Source organism: Oxyura jamaicensis, chromosome 1 (assembly GCF_011077185.1).
Source record: "Oxyura jamaicensis isolate SHBP4307 breed ruddy duck chromosome 1, BPBGC_Ojam_1.0, whole genome shotgun sequence".
Taxonomy (NCBI): domain Eukaryota; kingdom Metazoa; phylum Chordata; class Aves; order Anseriformes; family Anatidae; genus Oxyura; species Oxyura jamaicensis.
This window is the reverse complement of record NC_048893.1, coordinates 143203780-143223284: the sequence shown is the minus strand read 5'-3', so window position 1 is coordinate 143223284 and position 19505 is coordinate 143203780. Positions and strand designations below refer to the sequence as shown.

Below are 19505 nucleotides of genomic sequence, written 5' to 3'. Positions count from 1 at the left end.
TCTAGGGTACAGAGCTGTTGACCCTCTCTGTTTCTTCCCTGTGGCCATTGGATATCGAAACTCCATAGCAGCAGGATGAGCTTCTCTGCTCCCATGAGATTTTTCACTCACCACACTTACAAAGCATGTGCTTGGCTCTGAAATGCTCCAGACTGAATTACTAAGGTTAGTTGCATAAAGAAATTGTAACATTTATAAATAGTCATAACGTTTGAGCTCAAACATTTTCTGCAGTGTGCTCCCCTTCAAAATTATTTTATAGAGAAAACCGCAAACATTAAAAAATAAACCCTTTGAGCTTTAAATTCCAACATCAGCATTTTTTTTGTGCCAAAGTGTCAAAATTATCTCGTAGCACAAAGCATTTTCAAGTATTGATCTTAGTCCACAATTCCAGAACTATAGATAATACTTCAGATTACTAAGCTTCCCAACATTGTGCTCTTATTTAAACACTGTTTCCCTTAGCTATAAAAGATTCTCAGTTTTTTATAGTTTTCTATCCATCATTGTTATATAGACTTAAAAAAAGTTTAAAAACAGATATAAATACAATGAACTCCAAATCTATCACATATAAAATATGATGTTTAAGCCAATTTCATACATTTTGGCTTGACTTGTGATTCTTGAATGCTGTGATTGGCAACACTAAATAAAAACTCATTAATATTCACCTTTTTCGTACTACTCTGAATTATTTTCCTTTTTGTATTTCAAACTACAAGAATCCTTTCAGAGTTGTGAAAATCTCAGCTGTAGCCCACCCCTCTCCATCTTATTTCTTAGCTGGTTTTAAAATGATTTTTCATTTCCTGCTTCCAAAGGACGTACCTGAATAAAATGAAAAAAAGATAGTAAAAATATCACCTGGCAGCATATTTGAACTTTAGAGAAAATTTCCTGAACACTGAAGAAAAAGAGAGCAAATATCAAATTTGAATGAAACAAAAGAGAGGGTGCTAATTATGGACTTGCTACCACCATTTCACTTTCCACTTGCAAAATGCAAATATAATTCCCACTGAGTTGTTTAAAAGATCACACGTCTGAATTACAAAACGGCATGTGCCATAGCCTTCTGAATAATCATGTTTGCTTAGGATCAATGTATTGAGTGACTGAAGGAGATATGTCCATCAGTGTGAATGTTATGATACACTGTGCATCTGTTGACAAAAAGCACTCATGTTTACAGAGCTGAACCCTGGTTGCTATGTATCTGCAAGTATAATGTATAGCTATGTTTGCAGTTGCTTCAGGTCAGGAATATGCTAATGAATCATGTTTTGTGACCACAGGTAATGTTTAAGATGACTTATAGGTAGATAAAAACACAGTTTTTCCAAAATGCCCTGAGAAAGGAAAAAGTAGATTTCATGTATTCCTTTCTGTTAGTGTGGTGGCTGCAACTGGGCACTGGACAGCAGGCCCTTAAGGCTTGCTGTGGAAGTTTCCTAGCTGGTACTACCTCATGCACATCATATAGACGCCTTGGGTGGCCTAAGGGCAGAGAACAAGCTAGTCTTTACCAGCTTCAACTCCCATGCTCAATGGAAGGCCTCTTCTCCTCCATTTATTTTCCATGATTACCCTCTGACCTCACGGCAACTGTGGTACCACACTATGTGCTCCCCCTCCACAGCTCTCTGCCCACATCTGGGTGAGCACAGCCAAGCCCATGCCCAGCAGCTTCCTCTCCCTCATTGAAGAAACGAAGTCACAGCAAGTTGACCAGAAGAATCACCCCACAAAATGGGGCTGAGCCTTCTGCTTGTGGCACCACTGCCTCTCTACCTCTGCTGAAGGTTTTTCTGGGGGGAGGAGGGGGCACAATTTACACAAGGACAACAGCTGTTCTGCATAAATAAAACAAAATCTGATGGATTTTCAAGATTTTGGTAGGTAGTTGTGTTTTGTTTTTGTTTTGCTGGTGCAATAGCAGGAGGAGACGCTTTCCGGATAGCTTTATTTCACTTTACCTATAAGGACTGCAATAGTACGCCGAAAGCTTGTAAATCGTAGGCCAGAACTATAAGGTAGTGTTAACTTTTGACTGAAATTGGTGAGACTTTGCCAATGAGCCCCTGGCCGACCATGCGTACTCCGGCAGCCAGAGGAAGCACTTCGTGGGACGTGCGGGCAGCAGCATCCACCTGAACTACGTGGAGCCCGGCCCCTGCCTGGGCCCAGCCAGCAGGTAGGGAGGACATTTTTAGCTTACCAAGGGGAGCTGCCGCTTCTGGCTGCTGTGGAGAGCCCGAGCGGGAGCCTTGGCTGCGCTCCCTGGCTGGACTCGCACACAATGAGCCCATAAGGGCTTTGCCAGCTCCCCACTGCTGGCTGGCTGCTGGCTGGCAGATGTAAACGGCTCCTTAGCTGGAGGGTGACCCTGGTATTCAAAGCCAACACACAGACACACACAATGAATATTTTTATTCCCTCATATAAATTGTTAGACGTTTGCTGGCAATTATTTGCTAGAAGTTACGTCTTGAAAGCCTTCTGCAGTACTTTTCTAGCTTTTTTTTTTTTTTTTTTTTTTTTTTTTCCTTCTCCAAAATACAGCATTAATCTTCTTTTGGCTCTGAGTGTTTTGTGTTTTGCATTTTATTGTTTTTGTTTAAGGTGATATCTGGCTGCTGCTAGTTTGTTTATATGGCAGGAAGAAAATTTGTTTTCCCAGGCAAATGTTTTTCCTCTTACACATATGTTGTCCCGTTAGCAAAAGAGGTCCTGATTCCTCCTGGAGCTAAGGTGCTCACACCTACTACTGTGGGGGCCCCAGAATGAGAGTGGTTGACATTGTGGCACAACCAGGACCCCTTGCTGTGTTGAGGACTACAGGAATAGGCAAATGTGTGACCGAAAAATGCAGACAGCAATCCCGTCCTTCTTTGGCACCTTTTTTGAGACCTAAGGGCATGAAATGTTATACAAAAAATAAAGTTTTGTTTAATATTCTGCTGTATGTAAAATCAGACATTGGTGTGGATAGACATTTGGCTCTGTGTTTCCACTTCTTACAGAAAACAGGGAAGAAAACCTTTAATTTAAGGAGGTATTTCTCATTATTGCAGCCATCATGACTGTTGTCTTCTTTGCTTTGCTAAAAGAATGTCTTAAACCCAGTACTCCAAGTACCCTTCCCTTTCTCTCTAAAGCCTAAGTTATAGTGTTTTGGCAGAGTTTTTATGCATTTCAGAAATTCATTGACTTTATGTTGTTCCTATTCTTCTTGTCTGTCTTGTATGATGACAATTACAGAAGCCTCCTAAGTTTTTTTTTCCTCACTAACATTGCTGTCAACATACAGGATGAGGACAGCAAGCTTTACAAAGTATACTTAGTCTTTTAACATACCAAGAATGTATTTTTGAATCCCCAAGTAACTTGCAATTTCATACAAACAGTATCTTCAGGGTCTGCAGAATTTATTTCAGCTCACATTTATTGATTTATTTTTCTTTCTGCCGAGATAGAAGCTGGCCTTCTAAATTTATAATGCTACTACCACTGTGAATTTACTACCAGCCAAGTACTTACAATTAAAACAATACACAAAACATGTACACAAAGCTCACTGCAGGGAAAGTATTTGATTCCAAGTCTGTGCAGACAAGGAGAAAAAAAGGGACTGAAACTGCCGACTAACTCACTGTTGTGGAATAAAGTTGTAGACAGGCGCACTCCCTAAATGCAGCCTTCTGAAGAAGGGTTCTGCAGTCAGCAGTCCAAGGGTATATTTTCTCGAAGCGATATCATACTTGGTTTGCATTAAGGACTTTGGGCAAATTTATTTAACCTTTATCACCTCATAGAGTCATTACACATAATACTTATTGCCAAAATGATCCTACAAATATCCATACCCGTAGCTCCCAACGATTCCCGATTTATAAGCAATGTCACTCATTTTAAACATGATGAAACACATAGTACGCAAGCTCAGTGTCTGCTGAATTTTGCTGCTGAAAGCTGTTCACTACAGAAAGAAGGAACTCCATGAATTCACTGTGGAAAGGGTGGGGGACACTTTGTTAATAAAGGGAATTAATCCCCTTAATAGTTTAAGATTGTATATCAGTGTGCTGTGCCTTTTATACTGCTTGGGCTTCTGCTGCCAACCACATCTCCACTTTAAGCTTTGAAACATCAAAAGGGATGTCCATAACTTCAGTTGCTACTCTCAGTTTCCGCTGGTATGAGTGGAATGCTGGCCCTGCACTAGAAACCACATCTCTCCTTTTTAACCCCTACTGATAAAGCAGTTCATGAAAGTCATGGATAGATCTCTTACTTAAGCACATTTGGTTTGTTTGAACTGGAAACTGTCACAGCTCACTGACCTTTTAATAGTTTACCAATAAAAATGTAAATAGTGGCATTTGTGAGCAGATGCACATCAGAAATAGTACATCCTGGTACAAAATGCATCCTAGAAGCTTGTCTTTGCATTCTCTTGTGTGTCTAAAGGAAATAATAACTTCTGTTTCATCTTTTCACCAGCTGGCTTACAAAGCACCTCCATATTTAAATGTGAACTCTAGATCTTTAGCTGAAATGTAAAATTCTGGGCTACAATAGCAAGAAATAAAAGGAAATATACTCCAGATTGCTGATAAATGCTATGTAAATTCATACACATTCTGTGTATACTGGGTTACTATTTGGTCGTGACTAATTACTTACAAGGATTCATACATAAAACTCAGCTTCCAGTGATTTTAATGTGAGGCTTCCCTTACTTAGGAAGGCATTGATCAGGTATCAGGTCATTGACCAGGTATTGACAAGATTTGTTCACATAATACCTTTGGTATTTGCTTATTTTCTGCATACATATACGCATGAGGTCGTAGAATAAAACTTTTCTTGGAATAAACGTGGAGAGACCCTACTTACAAATGTGAAGCAGCAATGTGTGACAAATAAGTGTGTCACAATTGTGTTACACAAATGAAGTTCACGTTTTAGAAGATTTTTTAAAAATATTTATAGAGTTCTTTTTCATATTTGGGGTACATCTCTATTAATGGCTGGCCCGACGCAGAGGGGAAGCAGTGGGTTTTGACTTGCTGAGATGTATTACAGTTCTAGCACTATATGTCTACGTTGCATCTTTACCAACAGCGAGGTTCTTGCCAATGGTTGGGCCTTGGTACACACAGCGTGTGCGTGGCAGGTGACTGCTGGAGGATTTGGAGCCCATGCTGCAGGTGAGGTGCTCAGGGTGGTGTTCCTCTCTGTTACTTCAACCTTGGCTCCCTCGGGAGCAAAACTGCTCTGAACTGTAATTCAGAGCAAAACTGCTCTGAACTGGACTATATCACTATATGTGATATAGTCCAGTAATTTTCCAGGGTATATCAATGATGATATTACAGTATAAGCCTTATAAAGATATAATATCATACAAAACCAGTATATATGCACTTAGATATTTGTGCATAGTGAAGTGCTTGGCATGACCAAATCTTCTACAATTAGTACTGAGAATTCATGCTTTTAAAGTCATATTTTTACTGTGTCCAGTGGGACTAGGTGCTGCTAGGTGGTAAGTAACATTGAAAAGCAGCCCACTGACATCTTTCTATTTATGACAGGGAAATAGGATAGGAGTTTTTTTTTTTTTTTTTTTTTTTTTAATTATGAAATTTATTGCTCTTCAGTGATTGTCCAAAATCAGGATGTAGAATATATTATACTTAAGTATTGGTAAGATCTATGATTTAAAAAGATAAATAGCCCTGTTTGTTGGAGCTTAAGAAACAGGTTGCATGATTTAAAAATGGCAATATTTAATAATTTATGACTTTGTAAGGTGATTTTGTTTCAGAGTTCAGATTCTCTTATTGTATGCCAAAAGTCTTTCAAGATCATGATACGTTTAGAAGACTCTTAAATATCTGTATATTTCCAGGGGGCAGGTGTGCCAATTTCCATAAGAAGAAATAATAAATTATTATCGTTATTATTATTACTATGCCACAGTTTAATACAAACCATATAAGGCAACTAACGGTCAACAGATTTGCATGTATTCTGGTTAATGAAAGTATTATATATAAAAAAAATAGCTATTCTAACAAGAGTAGGAAAAAATCTATAAGCAAAGGACAATCTGTAATGTAGTAAGTAATTGACTTACTATCAAATGATTCATATCTCAGCTATATGTGAAGAACAGATAGTAGATATTCCAGAGCACAGCACACACTGTTCCCTGGACTGTAAAATAGCAAAAGTCCTTAGGCCAGAAAGAGCTTATGAGATAGACACAAATGCTTTAAGTGCTGTTATGAACGGGGGAGGACAACCATTCCGGATTTAAGCTTGCTGTAACTGTAGCCCCCATGCTCCATGGAAACTGATGCCTCTCATGTGACAAAGGGTAACCTTCAAGACGCTGACACATGCCATGCAACTAGATGCAGAATGTAAAGTGTCCCCTACCAGATTCTTTGTATGGTGTGACGCTGGTACCCTTTAATTGAATTTCAGTGACTTATGTTGCTTTGTCATTTCTAAAATCCATGCATTTTTCTCTTAAAAAATCTACCTCACAATGACTAAATTAGGGATACAGAATTAGTATTTCTACCAAACGTGATGAGAAATATTGATATCACAAAGAGGAAATGTTCATCAGAATTCACTCTCTAAATAATAATTTTGTGAGTTTTAAGCAAAGAAGCAAAAACTGATAAAGCTTTCCCTGAAGGACTCCTCTGACAGACACCTATAACACTTTTTAAAGAAGAATTGAGTGAAGCACCTTTAAAATTATTACAAATGCAAGGCAATAGTGTTAAAATATTTGCTCAGCTCCAAAAATGTTAAATGAATTTTCTAGTATGTTACCTACAAACTCATTAGTGTCTGGGGGAAGGGAGATTAGAAAGGCATTTCTAGGCTTCCTTGTAGTGACAGACCTTCTCAAGTAAAACATTACCAGAGGCTTTGACCTTAAGCCATCACTGCAATTTTATTTCTGGACAATTGAAAGTAGTCCAATAAGCTCTCTGTATTTAGATAGTAATCAGCAGTAGTTGAAAATTTTGCTATTCCCAAGATGAGTAATGAATGGCTGAGGTAACTTGTCTACATCTGGCCCTTGGAAACATTTAAACTGCTTGCCATGTACCTTAATTACAAGAAGGCATGGGGAGGTCTGCAAATAAAATTAAAGGGTTAGCAGCTGACATTGCTGATCATTAAAAGTTTGGGACCACCATTCTCTGATTCTTTTCCTTACTGATTTTTTATTTCTCCAGATGCTAGTTTGCGAGCACGAAATGGGAGAACTTGCCTGTGTCTTTCAGCTGAAGTTGCTGACTTCACTAACCTTCTCCTGAGGCCCTTCTGAGGTGCTCCTCTCGAGCACGATTGCTGGAAACATCTGTATTTTCAAATACATTAATTCCTTGGCAGTTCAGCCTATCCTTCTCAGTACTCTGTATGACAAGCTATTTTAGACATGAAACTGGTCTTATTTTTACCAGCCTCCATATTCCTACAGGATGTACTGGAGAGGAATTCGTTGTTGGTGACGTACATAGGCACCATCTCCTTTCAGATATATTTGTAAAAGGATGGAAAAACTATTTGCAGTAGTGCTTGCCACAGTGTTTATCCAGAATTATGGCTTTGTCAGTCTGGTACCTTTCAGAAGACAATTCATTGTCCATGGGGAAGCAAGCATGGTTGTTTGGTTTCTGATGGTTCCTACGTGTTCTGCAGCAAGGACATTCTTGCTGTCAGGGGATCCTAGCCAAAGTGCTGCCTTTCAGAAAGAAACTGCCAAGCTCTTACTGCAAGACTGGAAAAATATTCTCAATAGTTAAGTCCTCAAGTGCAACAAAACATGGGAACTAAAATTCCTTTCCCAAAGTTCCAGGTCTCTGATTTTAGATAATTTATGGCCTTGTTTTCCCCAGTCCTGCTCACATTGGGTTGGTTCAGAATGTGCAGGTTGTTGTGAGTGAGAAGGGATGGGATGAACAGGAATCTGTATGTAGACCCTCAGGGGAAAAATAAATTCACTAAGCTGTTGTCCACAGCTGTGGACTTACAGACTTCACTCTATCTGCAGGTACAGGTTAATACACGTTCTCTGAAATATGGGATCTATTCTATTTTACACCAGTCAAGAATCCTGCCCTTGAGCAATCCATTTCCTTTGTTCTACAAGATCATTGTTAGTATCTGGCTTTTAATAAATTTTAGAAATAAGCAGCAATCTATTTATAAAATGTATCATCATAACTTTTAGCAAAACAAGCCTTAATTTTGGAGTTACAACCAAACCTAAATACTTACCGAAGCTCTTGGGAGCAAACAGCATAGCATTTCATAAAATGCTCCTAAGTTTTAGTAACTAAAATGACCCATTGTATGCCATTCCATACTTACTGAAAAACGTCTTACATAACTGCCTACTCAGCATCATGACTCAGCGCTGGGGAAACTGAGAATACTATTCCTAAACATTAATAGAACAGTGCTGAGCTTTTCACTGATACCTGAACAGGGGCTATGGTGATCCCTGTTCAGTTTGCTGAAGTTTTTAAACTTAACTTTTAATCTGAATCTAAATGAGTAGCATTACTTTGCAGCTAAATTTTGAAGCAGAATATATTTATTTGAACGGTCTTGCTGATTTTTTTTTTTCTAGTTATAAATTTAGAAACACAGAACATCTTATGTTTTTATAAATCATTAGTTTTGAGGTTGCTGGAAAACTGGCTTAAATCCACAGCTTCTAGGTATTTTAGAAATAGTTCTCTTTCTGTTTTTCCATGGGTAAGAGAATATATTTTCTGCCAGCTATCTCCACAAAACAATTAATTTATTTAATGGTAACTTCATTTGCTGTCTGCAATGACTCTAAAAACTATCTGGTCATGCTTGCCAGTAAAGTTTTGTAGGTTTTAATTAATTACTTCTCTTTTATTTATGGAACATACCACTTTCTTACAGAGTTTCACAATGTATACAATAGGAAACTGATCCTGGTACATCAGAAAAGTTGCCTGAGACAGACCAAAATCCATAATATTTTTTGTCTTATCTTACCTTTAGGAATTACATAAACAACACCTAGAGCTAAATATACTCTATTTTTTCTTAGAGGGACTAATGAATTTTGATGTGTCAGTCTTTGGCAGTTTATTCCCAACTGGTATTCCATGGTCCTTGTTTTTTAGAAGAATTTGTGATTTCTGGTCTTTTGATTTGTCTTCTATACCTGAAAATTAGTAGGTTTAAGATGTAGTTTTGTGGTATACAGAGCTCAGTGTGAACACTGGCTTTAGATATTCTACTCCTTTTCTCCTCCTGCTGCATGTGGCATGTGGCTGAGGGCAGACCCTCAGCTCTACTCATAAGTTATTTGTGGCACCACACCTTGAAGTTGAACATGGTACTGAAAATCTTGCAGATAGACTCTCTGTAGTGTGAAACCATAGCTCAGAAATCACCTGTCACTCTAGACAGTGCCGGTCTTCCTGTTCAAGAATGTGGAAAATCGTCCTTGTCTGTTTTCTGTTTCTAATGATTTTTCTTGACAGGATAGACAGCCATGATCAGAAGAAAGATCCACATAGTCGCATTGCTCTGTGATACAGGAGGCAAAAGTTTATGCATCGTGGCATTCCATTCTTCCATGGTAAATTCAAGCCTGATTAAATATTTCTAGGGGGTCATTCACTGTCAAATGTTCCATATGGGAGCCACAGCACATGGTGAATTACATAGCACTCCTGGCTAAAGATAACACACAGGGCACTAATTGGTCTATGACAGTGACAATCATAACCTTGTCAAAAAATAACCTTTGCTTAGGCAGAATTAAATAAGAATATTTGAATATTTCTGGCCACAAACACTACCACTGCCCTATCAACACTGTTCACAGACATGTCATTCAGAAAAAATCATAAATATTTACTTTTTTTTCTCCATCAGAATGACTTTGATATGTTAACTTAGCTATTGCATTTGGTTGTATTCTAGCACTGCATCTTAGCACAGAACAGGATAGATTAAGAATCACAACCATTTGTGGGGCTACAGCCTGTAAAAGAATAATTACAAGAAAATTAGAAAACACTAATTTGTTGGTGCTGATTTGCTTCCCAAGAGGACATAAGATCATCTTTTTCTATTAACCTGAGTCACTGTGCTTCTAGCCATAATCCCGAGGGTGTTTTGATAACAAAAGTCTAACTATGTTCTCACTGATACATGTTAGCCAATTACTTAGGCTTTTTATTTATGTGGATTGATAGGGCTTCTGGGAAATAATTGCTCATTAGGAGAAAGCTGACATAAATGTATGAAATAATATTTTAAGGTATGACAAAAACATTATGCAAGCTGATGACATTAACAATGACTCTAGCAGCTATTTGATTAATCTATGGCAAATGAGCTAGTGTATTTAATTACAATTTTATGTTTTGTTGATACTTTTGCTATAAATAAGGGAATTACATGTGGGTCACTCCGGTGTTTAGTTATGGAATTGTTTACTTGACATACTGATGTCATTAAATGATTATTCCAGATCACTGGGTAATCATGGTGACTTTTTACAAGAAGGAATCAACTTTTTATTGAGTCAGATTCTAATTCAGTCCCTGAATTCCTTTAGTTCCAGATCTATTTTAAGTAAAATATACAGAGGGGGTGCAACTGTATTTGTGTCGCTTACATCTCTTTGTGCAAATTTCAAGTATGAACACTTTGTTTTGGCATTGCAGTTTCTGGATTCTGACATAAAGCCTGTTGAAAGCTAAGGGAGGGCACTCAGGTCTCTTTCTATTGCTTAACAAAAGTAATATAGGAATCAGCACCTGGCTTGAAGCCCCACATGTCACTGCTGACCTATACGCACACTGTTTCAGATTTGTACTCGTTACATAAGAATTGTCTGAAGAGAGCAAGATGTGACACTCTAGTGCAGGGGCTGGGAGTGAACCAACAAATCAACTGTGGGAATGGTTAAGACCAGGACTAGAGCCCACTCTGTGGCTCTTGGTTATGTAGCATGGTGTACCTTCACTGACCTCTGTGAGGTTTGGTTTAGACATTTACAGCAGTGTTTTGCTGCTGACTCACCCAGTATAATATGAACATTACATGGATCGGATGCAGTCTTGACTGACATTTCATTAGCTCGTCATGGAATTTATCCCCTTGTTTGAACTAAATGTAAGGGAATGAGATTGTGATGTGTTTAATTTGACTAATACTAGGTGAAAAGCATGGCTGTTCTAGCTGAAAGGTGAGTAAATTCAGTCTTACAATAGCTCCTCTTCAGTGGTAAGACCAGTTTAATGAACTCCCATCCTTTCTCCTCCCCCCATCTCTGTCAGCCCTTTTCTGCCCCCAGTGCTCATTCCCACACCCTGGCCCCTCCAAAGCAAATGTTATTTTTAATCCAAATCAGTTCAGTGATCCAGTTTAGATTGCAGTTCCACAAGCAGTTGTGTTGACACAACTGTGGAGGTGGTACAATATGGGGAGGCAGAAATAAGTGGTTAGGGACAACATATTGTGAAATGACAGCTTGGAATTGACACCTGGAAATGAAAAGCTTTTTACATTAGACCTATGGAATATAGCAAAACTATCGAATTATAGCATAATTATACATTAACAAATTAGAACATAAAGCTCAGTAGAGAAACTTCAACAAAATAAATCACCTTAACTCCATATAAACTCTAAAGTTGGGGAGTTCTGATAATCTGCCTTTTCTTGGCTTTAGTTCTGTCAAACTAAAGCACTAGCTGAAATGCTCAAGACTGTCCTGAATTATAAAATGGGTTGCATATGTTGTTGTTTTCCTCCCCTCCTCTCCACTCCCAAATGAGTTTATCTTTCATTTTGAATGTTTATGTCGAACTTTCTGTCATTCTACTGCCCATCTAATTCCTCATTCAGTTTTATAGTCAAGCAATAATTAGAAACTATCACTAGGGAAAAAGCATATTTTAGTTATTTGATGTGATACAGCTTCATATAAAATATAAGTTCTCCGAAAGTAGCAGTAAGAGAATTGCAGAGGACCCATCATTACCTCAGTATCAAAATAAAATGCTAAACCCTGTAGTTTGACAAGTGCTTCTCGTAACACTCTCCAAACAAAGTACAACAGCATTCAAAACAGAGAAAAGGAAGATTATGTTTCTTTTCTTAAAGAATTTCAGTGAAAGAAACTCAACAGAAAGCACAATAAAGTGGGCAGCTGTATAATGAGTATGACAGATCTTTCCTAGATCTCAGTGCTCCTACAGAGCGAGCCCTGCAGTTCAGTTGTTTGTTGATGGACACATTCGTCATGGACAAGTTGACGTAACAGTGCAAATAGTTTTCTCCGGTTCCTCAGTCTCCTTCACCACAGAGACACCAAAACACAGGTGGGATGAGTAGGAAAGGGGCCATGGTGCGTGTAGGGGGAGGCATTCCTGCCTGAATGCCACTGCCTTTGTGAAGTCCACCACCTGTCTCTATGCTGTGAGTGATGGAAATAGCTTTCCATCCTTCAGAAAATCTTCCAGTAAAAATGAGATCCTATTCTTTAAAGGTAGAATAAAACCAATCTGATTGGCTCCTTATTTATTTATTTGTTCTTTCGTTTGTGGTTTTTGTTTGTTTGTTTTATTTTTTTAAACAGCTTTACCTATTCATAAAATAAAGCAGAAGGAAGCAAATGATTTATTTTCCCCTTGGGTGCTAATAGCCCACAGAGACCCACAAGATAAGAGAAAGGCAAGCAGTGAGAGTTACACATCAAACCCTGTTCTTTTTTTAACCAGGAATGTAGTGGGAGAAGGAAGGAGGCAGGATCACTAAGCTTGAACAGAAACATATTTGCAAGACCTTTTGTCTCTAGAATCTTTTCTGTGACCTTTTTTAACAATAGCTCAGATTCCCCTCCTCTCACATGCAGGGTAAGACTAGACCTTAAAATTTGACTTCGCATTTCTGTTTCCATTGTGGTATGTTTATTGGTTGCAGTAACATTGTGATTGCTTTTCATTGACTTAGGGGAGCAGAATATGTCTTATTGCTATGTCGATATTTTAACAAATGGTGTTCAGCAAACTGTTAAATCTGCTAGGGTTTTTTCACTGTAGTTCTTCACCTAACCCATGGCAAATTATTTCTGGCAGAGTTATTTTACATTATCCTCCCTCACCCCATCACTCTTTGATGTGATTCTCAGCCTGTCATAGCACTGAGGGCACTGAGGGCCTCCTTGTCCCTGCCCAGCCCAGGGGCTTCCCCATATTGCCCAGACCTAGGATCCCATATCAGCCCTGTGGCTGCCAGCTCCAGCCCCAGCAAGGCCCCAGCAGGGCCAGGCTCCAGCTCCACACAACTCTGTCCTATGGGACACAAAGTGCTGGGCCCAGCCATGGGCCCACGTTGGCCTTGGCCTGGCCCTGCCCATGGACCTGCTCTGATGTTCCCTCAAAGGGCCTGATCCTGAACACCACTTGCAGGCCAACGTCCTGGCTTTGCATATCCTTGGCCTTGCTTTCCACTTTATTCCAGCTCATGTGATGCATTACCAAAAACTGTCTATTTTTCAGTTTCCTTCAATAGTTTTACAGAACCTCTGCTCTTCCTCGGGGACTGTGAGTTATACTTTCACCAGTTTATCTTGAATTACCCTGATATTTGTTTGTAAAAGAACCACTACCAAAGCTGTCCACATTTAAATGTGAGCCTAAAAATGTTACCACTCAAAGTAGAAATGTACTACATACCCATTCTCCATACCTAAAGGCCAGGAGTTTCTAGGATTTTCACTACTTGCTGGGGTCCCAGCAAACAATCACCAAACAGTCTCTTTTTGACTGTTTCTGTGTAATTTGTACTTAAATACCATTTCACAAAATTTGTGAATTATATATTCAAGCTTTTGTCTGTTCTGTGGCAATTATCTCACACTTCCAGATGGACAAGAAGCTAGGCAACAAAAGGTTGTTCACAATGGTGGACCAAAATCTTCTTCTGAAGCAAAAGAATAATTTTTCAAGTGGAAAGTTCAAAGTCAGCTATTACAGAGCTGCAAATTCACTAGCCATGGAGAAAACTGAACATGCAATAGAATTAGGAAACAAATAACGATTTTTCTCGATGAATAAAAATGCCAAAGCATACAGTGGAGTTTTAGAGCATTCTAATATGTGTGGGTTTCATAGTTATTGCTAAATTTGTTCTCAAGATTTCTTTGCACTTCTGGGTTTCTGCATCATAGAAAAATAGAGCTCTGGTTCTCCAGAGGAGGAACTAAAATATACAGCATCTAAGGATGGAGGTCCATGAACAAGCTTTCCTCAGACAAAGTTTTCCTCCCTAGCTGCTTGCTTCTGTTCCTGTGTTGATAATTAACACTTAAATTCTGCCAGTGCAGTCATCGATAAGATTTTACTCAACAGGATCAGCAAAACGTTCTAAGCTAAAAAAAGAAAAGAAAAAAAAAAAAAAAAGTATTTTCAGCCTAGATTATTTCACTAATCTAATTTAGAGCATGGCACTCAACATTTATTGTCCTGGAATGCAGGCACTGCTCAGGAGGTGATAAATTGCGCTACAAGGGAGGGGATGAGCAACCGGGGTGAGAAAGGATGGAAATCTATTAAGATTAATTTTGCCACCAGAGAAAATGAAGTCTGGAACGATTATGGCCCTTCTCTGAGTAGGGCTGGACAACATGAAGATTAAAAAAGCACTTATAGCTGCTAAGGGCTCATCTATATGAACATCATGCTACCGTAGGAGCTGTGAAACAGCCCAGAATTTAAAGAAACAAAGTGGCATGAAATCAAGGCTCCAAGGGTTAAGCATTTTTTTGGTTATGAAATTAAAATAAGTCTGCTCCACAACAGCAAATCATCTGTTTGTTTTTCTAGTGGGAAACCAGAACAGGTGTTTTTAGAGAAGGAGATCCTTAAGTGCGTGAATCATATTAGTGCATCTAAGCTGACTTTGCAAGAAACTAGAGAGAAAATCACAAAGGGAATTAGAACTGAGACAGTTACAGTTTGGAACTTAATGGGGAAAATGTTGGCTTATATAGCTAGAGGAGGAAGAGTTTTGATATGTGTAGGTGTGTGCTTTAAAGTATTAGCTGACACCTGTAAGTCAATGGTGTTCTCAGTGTAGGTGCTGATTAAGAGCTTAAACTTATGGTTACTTTATCAACAGTCATGACAGTTTAAGATGTTTACACCTGACACACGGTTAGATGGTAGAATCATCCTCTGACACAGGTGTTTTAGGGATCTTGGGAGGGTAGGGCTGATCAGGTTACTGTCTACGTGGGTGCCTGTGGCAAGTAAGGGGGAAACACGCTCCTGGGCTATCCCTGATGTCAGCTGAGCTCCAGGGAGAAGAATTTTCCAGCGAGGATTAGTAACAAAGCACAGAGTAGCTAATTTTAAGCCGCAGTTAGATCCAGAAATGACCACCTCTGGCACCTTACAAACCAAATAAGCTGATAGATCTGCTCTGCTACCTCCTGGTCTCTTCCTGCCTCAGTTGCACCAAGTTAAACATAAAAGGGTCTGACTCTCATCAGGGTTTAGGAAATAAGCCTACTGAATGCTAGGCTTGAACTCAAAAACTTCCAGTGTCTACAATGATAATATGTAAACCAGAAAAAAATCCATGAAACAATAGTAATGCTATTATTAGCTTTGCCATTGGTAAAGTGCATTCATTTATCAGAGCTTACACTGTGCAGACATGGCCTCTAATAGACTGCAAAATTGGCGACTGCTAGTTGAAAAGGAGCTTAAAATGCATACTGATTTGCAGTAATTTATTATTGGTCATTCTAGGAAATAGCATGGAATCAGCTGAATACTTCTGTCATTAATAAAGTTATACCAAAATGGGATTCCATGGGATTCTGCTATCGTTCAAATAATATTAAACATGCTCTTAATAACCTTGCACTGTTAATAACCTTTTACTGTTAATCTCTCTATAATGTGAAACTATGAATTAAGAAGTCTTTTCATGTACAGGGGCAGAACTTCATTTAAAGACATTGATGGTGCAAGAAGCAGACTGAAATAAATCCATATTGCAAACAGTCAGCTAATGGATGCAGAGATAAAGAAGGACTTGTGAAGACAGAAGCAGAACAATGTCAAATCTATTTTTTTTACAATTTCCTACGCAAAATATTCCCATTAAAAGCAGGAATGTAGCAGCAAATGAGCGGTTTGTGCAAGGTAAAAAACGTAAATGGTAAAAATGATCGATGAGGCTGATAAAATAAAATTTCTTTATATTTAGTCAGACAGAGAATGAAGATAAATACACTCTGATTAATCCCATATTTAACTTTGGAAATCCACTCACTTGGCAATATTGAATATCCTATTCACTTTTTATTTTAATATCAAATTACAAGCCAAACCTTACACTAATTTTATAAATGCTGATTGTGCTTATCTTAATTTACTGTTTGTGCTTATCTTAATTCAATGTTGATTACGTTAAAACCAGATCATGATATTGATGACTTTTATTCTAAATTTTCCTATAACTTTTTATTTTCTTCTTAAGTGCAGCAGTCTGTTTTATTTTAATAGAGTAATTGAAATTCACTGAAATAAAAAGGCTTATTCAGCTAACCTATCCAGTTAGTGTACCCCTGCCACACAGCCTGGACAGATCTCAGCATTGGCAAAAACATTTTTCTGGCAGCAATCCTTTCAGAAAAAAAAAAAGAAAAAAAAAAGAAAAAAAAAAGAAAAAAAAAAGGAAAAAGCTTTCTTTTGTTATTTTTTGGGTGGGTGGGGCTGCTTTACACAGAAAAAAATAGTCTTTTTTAGAATACGTGCTTGTGGGGTGAGGTGATTTATGGGGCAAGGTGATTTTAAAATTATTTGTGATTATTTTGTGCTTAACAAAAGTGAGATTTTCTTCCTACAGACCCTACTGCTCATGTGTCCTTAGCCCATCCCAGCTACAACATTACTACCACTGTTTTCATAACAAAGTCATGGAAGAGCATGTACTGTTCAACGCGTTTGTTTCATGCCTGACTCTAGGCAGGCAGATCTGCGGAAAGAGGAGGGTCACACCCTTCAGACAAATATTGGCAGGTCATCCTGTCCCGCATGGGGACCTGCTCTAACCACACAGCCCTGGAGGAGTGCTTCTGCTGAATAAGAGGACCAGGGACCAACTCCTGCTGTGGGAACCAAGGGGCATCCTTCAGCAAGGAGAGGTACCCATGCCGTGAAACGTTGCCCTGTGAATGCTGCTGAGGTCTGAAGACATAATTACCCTGTTCAAGTGGGAATTTCTTTTGGTTTAAAACAAAAGTTGTGTTGCCATCCACTAGAGTGAAGCAGCCTCCTCCATTTTGTATTTTAAGAGTGTTGCCATCCCCTGGACTGTGCCCCAGACATTACTTATGCAGAGATCCAGCTGGAGCTGACCAGGGAAGGGAGAGCCAGCAGTGTCGGGGATGAGATGTCTGGTGCTCAGGTTTGGCTTATGGGCCTCTTTTATTTAGCCTGGAGGTGGGCCTGTGCTGAGTAAAGAAGTATAAACGTGCCACTCGGTCTAGGCACAGTCTAGGCACGGTCTATCCAGCTTGTTCATGTTTGCAGGGTACCTGGGGAATGGCTCAGGTTGTACCTGTTGGTGTTTGAGGTACATGAAGCATCTAGCAGCAAGCAGCCCCAAAGGCAAGGTTCTTCCAGCCAGGAAAGGAAGCACAGGAATTGCATTCATGCAGGGAATGAGTCGAATCTGGATAGTGAAAACAGCCCATATCAGCTTGGCTGCAAATGTTGTGAAGTGTGTCATGAATATGTCAGAGAACATCAAATAGAAGCTTTCGGGTCCCTGTGTTTTCTTCATTTTCCAGGTATCCATCTTAAAACACCCGAGAGCCTACTCAGCTGAATGCTAGGCAACAATAATCACAGCAGAAGTGAACAGGAACAGTACTTTGACCTTATGAAGGCCTAAAAATTGCTAAGTACTCTGAAAAAGCCAGCTGGAAAGCATGTTATGTGAGGGAAACAAAATTAGAGGACAGTTTTCACTTTCCAGTATCTCCACTCACAATACATAAGTGGAGGATAATAATACCACCAGGGTGTTGGGAAGATAAATTCATTAATATCTGTGGAGAAATAGAGTACTACAATGAGAGCACCATTGAAAAGCCCATGAGAAAATGAGTGATTTTCTATTCAGTGCAGAATTCAGATGGTGTGCAGTAAATAATGGATGGGGTGCACATTGAAAGATGAGTCTAAAAAGAAATATTGAAGAACTACCCACACTGAGCTCTGTTCATCCTTTCCCCATTCTACTATCTGCACCTCCTATGAAGTATGTAAAAGGAAAATAAATGCTGTCTGACTTTGGAGCAGCTGGGTAGCCTTAATCTCACCTAATTTTAGCTTATAAAATAAAATGTCTAGTTTGTGCTTCCTCTGCAGTCAGTGAAAAGCGATGGGTACCTTAGGAAGCCGTTCATCACACCTCTTCTGACATTCATGTTAGGATGGGGTGATCACTGTCTCGTGGTGTCCATCTCTTTCCTGGACACACAGTGAGGGAGTGCGGAGAAACAATTTGGCTTCAGCCTCTAGTGTTGAGATAACTTCAGTGTTTAGATTAATCCCGCCCTAAATCTCAATCTGGATGGTACAGTGTTCCATCCCAAAGCAAGTAGATCATTTTAACTGCCTTGTTTTCCTTCTAGTTTTCTGTGAATCATGATCTGTTTTGCACTGTTAAGTAAAGGTGCTGAAATTTGCATTAGACTGTCACTGACAAGATGCTTCAAAGATGCCATGTGTGTGGCAGCTGGAGAGTGATGGAGTGATGCCTGATTAGATGTGGAACAGCTGCTTGTGGTGACTGGTATTGACTGATCGGAGAAGGATCCTTCCCTCTCCCTGTCTCACTGTGTGTACAAGGTTCTTTTTTTAACATAGCACTTGCAATTGTTTGAGAAAAGTACATGATTTAGAAAGATCCTATTTTCCAGAGGAGACAAGTACCCTTTTTTATCCTGGGCAAATTATTTTAATCATTCATATTACAAATCTGACCTTTGTATTATGTCAGGATGAGAAATCAGACGTATTGCACAAGTCTGTCAGCAAATAATGCAGAACTCATGAAGAAATTTTATTTTGTGATTAACCTTATGTTTTATTTTGAATCTAAGATGAAGCAGAGAAATAAAAGCTCATAGGAAACAAAGCTGGTTGCATTTAGATAGGAGAAAAAAAATAAAAAAGCTTCTTTCAGGGGTGGATTTCTTTCTAATATATGTATTTATTTTTTATTTTTTATTTTTTTTTATTAAAATAGAGCTGTGAGAATTTACTTCTGTATTATGAGGACCAATCCCTTACCAGCTTCTGAGGACTGGGCTTCTAGCTTTGAAATGGCAAGTAACTAGCATGGACTTTTTAATTTATTTATTTTTTATTATT

At 38.8% G+C, this 19505-nt stretch overlaps 1 long non-coding RNA gene across 1 annotated transcript in view; it reads right to left on the bottom strand.

Annotated features, from left to right (window-relative positions):
* LOC118162040 overlaps positions 1–19485 on the bottom strand; it is a 29539-nt gene extending 10054 nt beyond the window's left edge. The window contains exon 1 of the long non-coding RNA XR_004748263.1: positions 19397–19485. This is a non-coding gene — a long non-coding RNA (uncharacterized LOC118162040). The remainder of the gene's footprint in view (positions 1–19396) is intronic.
* Between the last annotated feature and the right edge of the window lie 20 nt (positions 19486–19505).